This window comes from Lynx rufus, unplaced genomic scaffold, assembly GCF_022079265.1.
Source record: "Lynx rufus isolate CCGP_SWC_20201006 ecotype Redwood Valley unplaced genomic scaffold, mLynRuf1.p SCAF_8, whole genome shotgun sequence".
NCBI lineage: Eukaryota > Metazoa > Chordata > Mammalia > Carnivora > Felidae > Lynx > Lynx rufus.
In genome coordinates this window covers 26798286-26808412 of record NW_025814896.1, presented here as the reverse complement: position 1 = coordinate 26808412, position 10127 = coordinate 26798286, and positions in this window count along the sequence as shown.

Genomic DNA, 10127 nt, shown 5'->3' with positions numbered 1-10127 from the left:
CTTCCAAGGAGGCCTCCGTGCCACGTTGGGTGCCAGGGGCACCACAGCCTCTCCCCTGCCTGGAGTCACCCACATGTCGCTCCTGGTGGACCTGCCAGAGAAAGGGCACCGTCTGGGGTCCGTGACCTAGGCCCTGTGCTCCTCAGGGGGTGTTGGGGGTGGGCTACTTCTCTGGAGAGAGGAGATCTCTGAGCAGGACGGAGGAGGCCGTGGAAGATGTGAGGGAAGGTTGAACGTCTGGTGGACAAGGCTGGTGTAGCTCCTGTGGGGTCTGAGGTCCGGAGCCTGGACAAAAGGGGGCTTAAAAGAGGGAGCTGGGTGGGGGCTGACAGGAAGAAGAACCCTGAGACAACTGAGGGGGTCCAAGCCAGCAGAAGCATGAAGGGATAGCAGGTTGGGGGGAGGGGAACCCTCAATGCACAGCATAGAGAATGTTTCCAAGGTGAACTCATCAGGAGACACCCTTTGTTATGGGCTCTGTTATGGATGAGGTTCCAGAAACCTCAGGTGAAACGTTTCAAGGAGCCATTGTTTGTTCTAGATGAGTATCTAGAACATTTCTTCTAGATAAAAGTCTTGAATACAACAGATACTCTGTCTGGTGAGGTCCTAGCACACTTAGCAGGGGAATTGTTCTAGAGAGACATTCTTAATTCTGGATTAAGTTTTCAAGCACTTAGCTGATAAAATGTCCTAAGGAGTCATTCTGATCTGGATTCTGTGATGAGGGTGAGGGCACTGGAGCCCTGCTACTCTGCTCTGGGGGATTCTGGCTCCTGCCAAGGTGGTGGGGGAGGGGGCTCTAGAATCTCATGTGAGTGGAATATTCTAGGAACGGGTACCCCAGTTCTAGATCTCTGGGATTTATAGGAGTTCTATGCCCCATCCACCTTGGTCCACAGCCATCTTCCCCAGAGGAAATTGTCCTCACAACCCTTGAGACATTTCAACTGCCAACTGGTTTCCAGCTGGAAAAAAATTAGCTCTGGGGACATGACATAAATCTTGGCTCTCAACCGCCCTGCAGATGTAGCTCCTTGGGATGTCAGTTTTCCAGCTGACTTGTTTTGCCTCAGATCTGACAACTCCCTAGGACCTGCAGTCCATTCCTGCATATCCTGGGTGCCCATGGGACCACTTGCCCTTGGCCCCTCCTCTCTAGCTGGGGCAGCCAGTCCTGGATAGGGTGGGGGAGTGTGGGAGCAGAGAAGTAGGCAGTTCTGTGGGCTGAGGGGACGGAGCCTCTAAGCAGAGCTTGGAACCCCCATTACCATGTCCCCACCCCCCCCCCCATGCCAGCTAAGGTGTGTTCAATGCAAGGGCACCGCAGGTGATATTAAGGACAGATGCAGACCTGGGCTGGGGGTGAGGGGGTGCATGAGAATCCTAGACTATGCAAATTAGAGAGGCATTTTGCCCTCTCTGGTTCAGCCTCTCTCGGCTTATAAATGGGAAACTGAGGCCCAGAGTGGCAGCTTAGCCCCACAGGTCCCAGACTCCTGCTGTCCCTTCAGATAGTGATTAGTGAGGGTGAATTTGCTGACGATATAAGGAAAGGACCACATTCAACGTGCAGGGTGACCCCAAAGGCAGAGAGGGCAGGACTGCCCACATACACATATACACAAGCACACACCACACCTGTGACGCAAGTCCCCTCACCCCCTGGCACACAGGTGACTGCATAGACATCCACACAGGCCCAGATGGTGAGTGCGTCCCTCCCGCCAACACACAAAGAATGCTTTTCCTACTTGAAGAAAGTACTTCCATGATCCCTAAGAAGCTTCAGGAACCAGGCCTGAAGGGGATGGGGAGGGGGCGGGGTCCAGGGCTGACCCAGACGCCCTCTGGTGGGTTCACCCGTTGGGGAGGCAGACACAGGTCTGGCCGACCGCTTCCCCAGGACTGACTGTTTGTTTCACTTAAACTCACCCCTGTTTGCAACAGCTCTGCAAGGCAGCTGTTATCAACCTATCTTACAAAGGAGTAAAGAGGCTCAGGGAAGTGACGTGAGGGTCAGCCTTGGCAAGTTATTTTACTCCCCAGTGTACTACAGTGGTCCGTCTGGCTGCCCCATGATCCAGCACCCTAGAAGGAAAAGTTAAAAATGCCCTCCCGGGAGCTGGAAATTCTTACAGATCCAGAAGCCACCAGAGAACCAGGGAATAGGAATGAGCTGGCAGCGCTAAGAGGCAGCGTGAGGCTCTCAGGGAAACCAGGGCCACGTTTTTGGACCTTACTCCCTCCCCACCCCTACATCTCTCTCCCACGAAACCTGCCTTCAGAGCCTCTGCCTGCAAGGACAACCCAGCACTGGAAATGCCACAGTCAAAGGGCCCTCGGAGCCGCCTTCTCCAGCTTCTCACCCTCAGGAAAGAGCTTAGTCTCTTAAGGACCACCCCCCACCCCCCATATATCCAGGAGCTCAGGACCCCATCGCTTCCTGTCCTGAGGCCGTGCTCTCCACTGGCCTGTCTCTACTTCATCTGGTCCCCGTGAGTCCTCATTTCACTGGGATAGAGGGGTCAGAGTGATGAAGGGGCATCATCCCATGTGTTGTTGTTTTGGTGTTTTTTGTTTTTTTTTCCTGTGACACAATCTACCTCAGCCAGTCCCTCTCTTCCTTGCCAGAATTGGACCCCCTGGGTCCCTGCCTCCTGCTCCCCAATCTCTGTCCTGCACCCTAGCCTGGCTGCTTAGTCCTTCCCAGAATCCCTACAGGGTCCTTGCAGTGAGAGAATATTTCAGAACCACAGCCCCCCAGAACCTTGGGGTCCCCTAAGCTACCTGCCCTCCACATCTATTATAGAAGAGAAATGGAGGCCCAGAGAGGGCCAGGGACTTGCCCAAGATCACACAGAAAGTCAGTGGCAGAGTTAGGCTTTTCCTGGAGCCGAGAGGTAGTTGGGGCCATCTTAATTTTGCCAAGAAGAGAACAGGACACTGAGTACCAAATTCGCCCTCCATATCTCTACCCCCAGGAGACCACATCGCCATTTCCAGGATAGACTTCTGTCTCCTAGTTTTCTTGAACTGATCTCCCAGCTTGTTGACTGCTCCCCAAACCTCTCCAGGCACAACACACCCCTTGTCACACCTCCATGCACTGATGTACCACGTGCCTTGTAACTGTCACCCTGGTTAGACAGCACAGACCTCCACTCCTCCCCAGCGGGGGTTCCCCAAAGGAAGGCTTTCTTGGTCCCCTCCTCTCATCTGTCCCATCCTGTGTCCCCCCCCAAATCTGCCTTACCCCTGCCAGCTCCATGCCGCACTGAATCCCACAGAGGCATGTCACTAGAAGAGTTGGGGAAAGGGAGAGAAAATGCCAGGGAGAGAAAAGCCTGGTGAGGGCCAAGGGCGCTGCAAGTATCTAGGGAAGATCTTACCTGGCACCCCAATGCCCTCCAAAGGGCTAAAGTCCCACAGGTCCTTCCCTTGGAGCGCCCCTGGGCTTGGAGTTCACAGAAACCTCAGGCAGTGGGGAGGTTTTCCTGGACAAGGGTGTATGGGTTGCAAGTTCAAATGTCTTCAGGTAATGAAGAAAAGGAGAGAAGGGCAAGTGCCGTACAATAGGGAGTGGTGGGGACTCTGGAAAACACAGGGGGTACATGCCCTGCCTATAGGCCCTAGAACTCAAATGTTTGAAAAACCCTGTGCTGGCCAAACTAATCTCAGACTTGGCCCATGGGCCGCCTGTTTGAAATCTCTAGTTCAAAATGCTGAGAAGGTTCGAGGAAGCCGTGTGGAGTCTGGAAACCCCTCTGGGGAAGTCAAGGACAGAAGCCCTGGCTCCCTCTGAGACTTTTCTAAACCCCCTCCCCCACCACCAACTGGCCACCTGAGAAGTGTCTCCCCTTCCCCCCTCATCTGAAAAGTGGAAAGGGGAGGGAGACCTGGGTGTTCACAGGGTCCCTGCCTGGGGAACCATCATCTGATAAGGGTTACAGGCCTCTCCATACCTGAAGGGGAAAAGCTGGAGGCTGGGGTATTCTCCAGTGTTGGGGCCCCCGGTTAGGAGGAACTTGCATTGTGTGAAGGGAGAGTCCAGGGAGAGGATGAGGACCGAAAGCCAAGACCCAACTGCCGCCATCTTGTGCTGGCCCCTGTCACCCTTTGCCACCTATCTCTGTCCCAGGTAAAGCTGGAGGTAGGGACTTCAGGGGAGGAGCTACCAATTCCTATACTGATATGCGTTGTGAGGTCTCCTTGAAAGGGACTGAGTGCCAAGCCATATATGGGCAGCAGTGGGCAAGGGGGCTAAGTCTCCCCTCCCCAACCAGAGGGCCTTCTAAGACTTGGGGTCTGGGGGGGGGCAAAGGGATTATAACATGTCCTTCTGGTTGAGGACAGGCTAGGACATTTCTGGGTCCTTGGTTGTTGCAGGTGGAGGCCAGGGGAGGAAGAGCAGGAAACTATGGAAGTGGGAAAGGAAGGCCCCTTCCCGGGATGGCCTGGTTCCTGGATGCAGACCTCCCCCACCCCTCCACCCCTGCCCCCCCGCCTGGCCCAGTGGGAAGAGGTCCTCCAATGCCTGGCCTTATCCATCCTTCAGCAAGGCAGGATCCGCCCTCTCCCCAGCAATCCTGGCCTTTTTTCTATGCACAATCATTGTAAGGGCACCCTCAGGCCAGGCTGAAGGGGTGGGGGGGGGGGCCCTGGGCACCTGCAATAATCCCAGAGTGGAGGGTAGCCTGAGACAAAAGGTGGGGCGAAGGGCAAGGGTGGGGTGGGGAGAAGGGTATTCCTCTACCCCTCTCTCACCCAAATATCCCAGAACCCAAACCAGACCTGTCTCCATTGGGCTAGCCCACCAAACTTGGCAGGGGGAGCGAGGGTGCGCTCATACAACACAGCCCCCAACCCCCTTGGTTTTCCAAACTCATAAAATAGCTAGAAAGGACCCGAACAATTCCCAGGGCCCCCTCTTATTATTTTCACCCCTGGGGATCCTATAGTTTGGAAGATTTTTCTCCCAAACAAGTCTCACTTCTTAAAGAATAATTCATCTTTCCACATTAAAGTAACTCAAGCTGAGCTTCTGATTGCAGATAAAGGCTACCAAGGCCTCAGGTTAGCTTTTAGGGCTTGAGGGTTGGAGAATGTCTGTATTATATTGGAGTGTTTAATACACAATTCTGAAGAGCATTCATGGGCCCCCATTCCTGCCTCCAGGGTTCCTTAGTGTCTGGGACCCCACGTTGGGAATCTATGTATCCAGCCTCCTGTTTTATGGAAGGGGAAAGGCCTATGGAGGCAACCAGCCCAAGGTCACTGGGCCGTTGGTGGCAGGGTGGGACCACAGGCCACGTCCTTTGGGGGTCCCACCAGAACACTCCCAGCACTGATGCTTCCCTTTCCACTCTGTCTCCAACTCCAGGAACCACTAGCCATGGCTGAGGGGCTGATTTCCCTCCCTCAGCACAATTCTGGTGATTCTCCCCTCCAGGTCCTCTCTTTGCTCCCTAATCAGTCCCGCTCTGGCCCACCCCTGTTTCCTATTCCTTCCCGGTCCCACCTCCTGGTATTTACTACATCTGTGCCATCCTCAGTCCCCCACCCCCACTCACCCCTCTGCGCTTCCCCCAGGAGGGGGAGGAGACCCCAAGCTGGGGCTTCTGTACTGAGACTCTTTTGTACACCACAAACTTTTTGTATATTTTTAATTTTGCTGCAACATGAGATATTAAAAGTCATTTCAGTAAGTGCTGCTTGTGTCCTATTGTTTTGGTTGTTCTGCGCCAGAGGAAGGCAAAAAGGAAGGAGGGAGAAGGAAGGAAGGATATCTTCTGCCACAATCCCTCTGGTTCCCCTAAGAGATGAAGGCAGTTGGCTAGGAGAGGAACCCAGGGTACTCTGAGGGATTATCTCCAAACGCTTCATTCTACAGATAAGGGGAAGAAAGAGATGCGGCTGGGGACAGACTTGCCTGGGGTCCCAGAACGAATCCAAGACAAAATCAGGACCCAGACTGAAGTTCCTAACACCACTAGACCAAATATTTGTTGGGCACCTATCATGTGCCAGGTACTCTTCTAGGCACCGTGAACAAGAAAGATAAAAAAACGAGCATGGTCTCTGCCCTCATAGAGCTTCCGTTCTAGTGAGTATTGCCCCTAAAAAATCTCCCTGCCTCCTCTCTGTGTAGTGGTTCTCTAACTTCAAAGTGCATCAAAATCACCTGGGTAGAGTGGGGGTGGGGGGAGGGTAATTTTAAATGCAGATTTCCATCTCCCGAATGGATAGAGCTTGCCTGGAAGTCTGCATTTTACAGGTTCTCCAGGAGATTCTGATGCAAGGGGTTTGAGAACCTCTCTTTGAGGCCCACTGCTTTAATGTATTCTCATCCTCTTAAAAATCTCATCACAATAGTTCTTTGCTTTAGAACCTCCATGGCTCCCCAGGGCCTTCAGGATAAAGAGTGAACCCTTTGCAAAATGCTGACTTTTCACTACTGGGCCCCGAATACTCCTTGATCCTTATCTCCAACAGAGCATCTCCAAACCGTTCATCTTCCTGTTTTTGTGAGCCTCTCCTGGCTCCCACCCAACAGCCTTTCTCACCTTTCTTTCACGCGGGTGGAGCCTCACTTCCTAGGGACCCCCATCCCAAATGCTCCAGGAATGCAGCCTCTACCTGGCCCCAGGAAGCAAGTCAGAATTGGCCCAAGACAGGGGTTCTCAAAAGGTGGTCCCTAGACCAGCATTACCCGGACATTTGTTAGAAATGCTGATTCTCAGGCCCCACCCAGACCTACCTAATCAGCTACTGTGGGGTTGGTTGGGAGCAGCTTGTTTTTATGTCTTTCAGGTGATTCTGATACTCAAGTTTGAGAACCATTGCTCCAAAATGATTCCCCTGACTGAAGATTGGTGGGGGCAAGGGCATATGACTCAATTCTGTGAGGCAGAGACTTCTATGTGTCCCCCAGTAGCCATGCTCCCTTTTGTCTATAAAGGAACTTTTTTAGTTGGGCTGGTGGCCACCTGGGAGACTACATTTCCCAGTCTCCTCTGCAGTTAGGTGTGGCTAAGGAAACAAGTTCTAGCCAATGGGATGTGAGCAGTAGAATTTCGTATTACTTACAGGTTATCCCTTTAAACGGAGGGGTTGTGCTCTCCTCCGGCTAGGTTTCCCTTTCCTATTGGCTGGACCAGAGCCGTGTTGAAGGTGAGAAAAAAACCCTAGTATGGGGAGTAACAAGAGAGGAAGCCCCTAGGTCCCAGACATCTGGAGCTGCCATGCCTGCCCCTACTGCTTAGGTGATAGAAGAGAGAAACTTCTATTATGTTTAAGCCACTGTTATTTGTGTCTTTGTCACAGCCAAAATATGTCCTGGCTCATACATCTGGCTCCTAGACTCCTCAGGGAAGTCTTTTGAAGAATCTGTGGGACAGGTGTTCCTTCACAATCAAAGAAGGGGAAACCCTTCAGCCTTATCAGGGGTTGATGGCCTCACAGACTGGTGCAGCCACTCTGGAAAACAGAATGGAGTTCCCTCAAAAAGTTAAAAATAGAACTACCCTATGGCCCAGCAATTGCACCACTAGGTATTTACTCAAAGGACACAAAAATACTGATTTGAAGGGGCACATGCACCCCAATGTTTACAGCAACACTATCAGCAATAGCCAAATTATGGAAAGAGCCTAAATGTCCATTGACTGATGAATAGATAAAGAAGATGTGGCATGTATATGTGTATACACACACACACACACACACACACACACACACACACACACACAGTGGAATATTACTCAGCCATCAAAAAGAATGAAATCTTTCTTGCCATTTGCAATGATGTGGATAGAGCTAGAGTGTATTATGCTAAGTGGAATAAGCCAGTCATATGATTTCCCTAATATGTGGAATTTAAGAAACAAAATGGATGAACATAGCAGAAGGGAGAGGGGAAGAGAGAGAGAGGGAAGCAAACCATAAGAGACTCTTAACTACAGAAAACAAACTGGGGGTTGATGGAGGGAGGTGTGTGGGGGGTGGGCTAAATGGGTGATGGGAATTAAGGAGGGCACTTGTGATGAGCACTGGGTGTTCTTTGTAAGCGATGAATCACTAAATTCTACACCTGAAACCAGCTTTACCATATATGTTAACTAAGTAGAATTGAAATAAAAAATTGAATAAAAAGTGGGGGGGAGTTGATAGCATCAAAAGCAGGACAGTGATGGATGGCATTGTGTCTGTATTGTTCCAAAAGCCACTGCAGCCATCTGGCCAATGGTATCAGTCTGCTGGGCCTCCGTAACAAAATATCGCAGACTGAGGGGCTCCAACAACAGAACTGTGTTTTCTCCCAGGTCTAGGGGCCGGAAGCCTGAGATCAAGGTGCTGGCAGGGTTGGTTTCTTCTGAGGCCTCTCTCGTCGGCTTTTGGTCGGCTGCCTTCTCGCTCGGTCCTTCTGTGGTCTTTCCTCTGTGTGTGCACCCCTCATGTCTCTCTGTGTGTCTGAAGTTCCTCTTCTCAGGAGGGCACCAGTCAGATGAGATTAGAGCCCACTTTACAGCCTCGTCTTAACTTAACCACCACTTTAAAAGCCTTATTTCCCCAAATAGCCACACTCTGAGGTACTGGGTATTAGGGCTTCAACGTATAAATCTGGCGGGGGTGGGGGGCACATAATTCAGCCCATAACAGCAGCACAGTAGGAAATGTATGGAACTTGATGTCATTTTGGGGTGCTCAATTAACCAGCCTTGAAATCAATTGCCTTTGGACTTCTCGTCTTGGGAGGTAATACAGTTTCCTTACTGTCAAAGCCATCTTTGATTGGGCAGCCTGTTCTTTGGAGCCAAAAGCATCACAACCCAGGCACTGTGTGTTTGCTCAAGCTGTTTCCTCTGCCTAGAGTGACCTATCTTCTGTATGTCCTTCAAGGCTCAGCTTGAATGCATTGGAGTTCGGTGAATGGCCCCTGATTCTGCCTTCCCCAAATGCTTGGCTTGTATCAGAGTTTTTGCTTATGTGTCTCTCCAGCCAGATCAGGGTCAGCATATGCACCATACACCTGCTGTCACATCCCCTCCTCCTGTCCTGTGGCAGGCATTGATAATCAATCCCCTTTTGCTTCTGAGAGTAGATCTGGTTTTCATAATCTTCTACACAGAGCTCTAGGCAGCCACTGCCTATCAACCGGAGGTGGCCCCAAAGAGATGAACCCTATTTGCCACAACTGTTAAGTCTTTGAGAACAAGGATTCTGTTTCACTCATCTTTTTTGATTCACAAGCTACTTTTATTTTTTTAAATTTTTTTAATGTTTATTTATTTTGGGGAGACAGAGACCGAGCGCAAGCAGGGGAGAGGCAGAGCGAGAGGGAGACACAGAATCTGAAGCAGGCTCCGGGCTCCGACCTGTCAGCACAGAGCCTGATGCAGGGCTCGAACCCACAAAGTGCAGGATCATGACCTGGGCCGAAGTCGGATGCTTAACCGACTGAGCTACCCAGGCGCCCCCACAAGCTAATTTTAATAATCAATGTTACCATTGTATGCTTCTGTTCCCGTTTAATCCCTGTAGCAGCCTTATGAGGCAAGCATCATCATTATCTTGCTGCTGACGCTTGAGACTCTGGGGCTCTGAAAGATGACCTGTTCCAGGTCTTACCCATTTGAACCTAAGTCCACCTGTCTCCACCTATTTCCGCTGACATTTACTGAGCACATGAATTTACTGTTTGTGGCCCTGGGGTGGGCATGCAGGGAATGCAAAGATAGTTTGCTATTTCTAGCAGCATTCAGAACACTTCTCGTCCTATTTGGTATTCCCAGCAGTTCGGTGATACTTGGAGTTAGTCCAGGAATAACAGAAGTCCTCATTTTACAGATAGGGAAATTGAGGAATTCGGGAGCTGCTCAAGGGCTAAAGTGGGTGTTTGGGTGTCCTGGGTGTCAGGAGCTGTTAGGGATGGGGTTGCACATCCCAGCCTCTTCCTGTTGGGCCTGGCGGGCTGCTGGACATCTCACTTCCTGATGCTGGGACTTGACAGCCGGATATAGAGGAGCGGGAGGGAGGGGCTGTGTGAGCTAGCACTAAGCAGCCTGGACTATTTCTCCTCCCTCCGAAAGGGAGGGAAGGCGGAAGGCTAGTGGTTGGAGGCTCCG